Source organism: Frankliniella occidentalis, unplaced genomic scaffold (assembly GCF_000697945.3).
Source record: "Frankliniella occidentalis isolate FOCC.00 unplaced genomic scaffold, Focc_3.1 Scaffold111, whole genome shotgun sequence".
Lineage (NCBI taxonomy): Eukaryota > Metazoa > Arthropoda > Insecta > Thysanoptera > Thripidae > Frankliniella > Frankliniella occidentalis.
In genome coordinates this window covers 521225-521919 of record NW_026267239.1, presented here as the reverse complement: position 1 = coordinate 521919, position 695 = coordinate 521225, and positions in this window count along the sequence as shown.

The following is a 695-nucleotide window of genomic DNA, read 5'->3' as shown; positions in this document are numbered from 1 at the left end:
CTTAGAGAACGTCCAGAAAGAATCGTCCGCGGTTTTCTTTAGATTTATTCAGTTCAGTTTTCAGTTTTTGAAATGGTTTCATTGACGTCAAATTGTTACATTTGGATTTACATGGGTTGGCGTGCTGTTGCCCGTAGGCCTTGCAGTATTTCATTCAGTGCATGACGGAACCTCAGCGCCTGCGAGACTCGGGGTAGGCAAGCCCGCAGTACACGCATGTGCTGCAAGAGTGTTGTTGCCTACCCATCAGGCGCTTGAAGAGCATGCATTGGCTAGCTGAACTTGATGGTTTCGTAATGGCAAACTAAGGATGCGTAGTGTGTGGGTGATCGCGTTATCGCGTAAAAGTAAAGGTGATTATTTAACTTAAAAAACAAGTTTATTCCTGAGCACGAAATTAATTTTGTGTTCCCATGTATCATATGGCAACGGCGCCCCCTCAACCTTTATTAGGTTTGAAGCTCAGCTTTAAATGTGTAAATAGGCAAATGTACAAAACTATAGATAATTGAGTCTAGAGCTCTGAGACTGAGCGTGACGAAAAATTTTATAATTTTGCTTGCCATGAGCTTCTTCTTTATTTTTCAAACCGTGGTGACCACCTGTTTGTCAAGACGACAGCCGGCTCACCCTTCGCGCAGCCCTCCGAAGACCCTCACGATCCATCGAGCGATCCGCCGAGCCCCGCCCCTCCC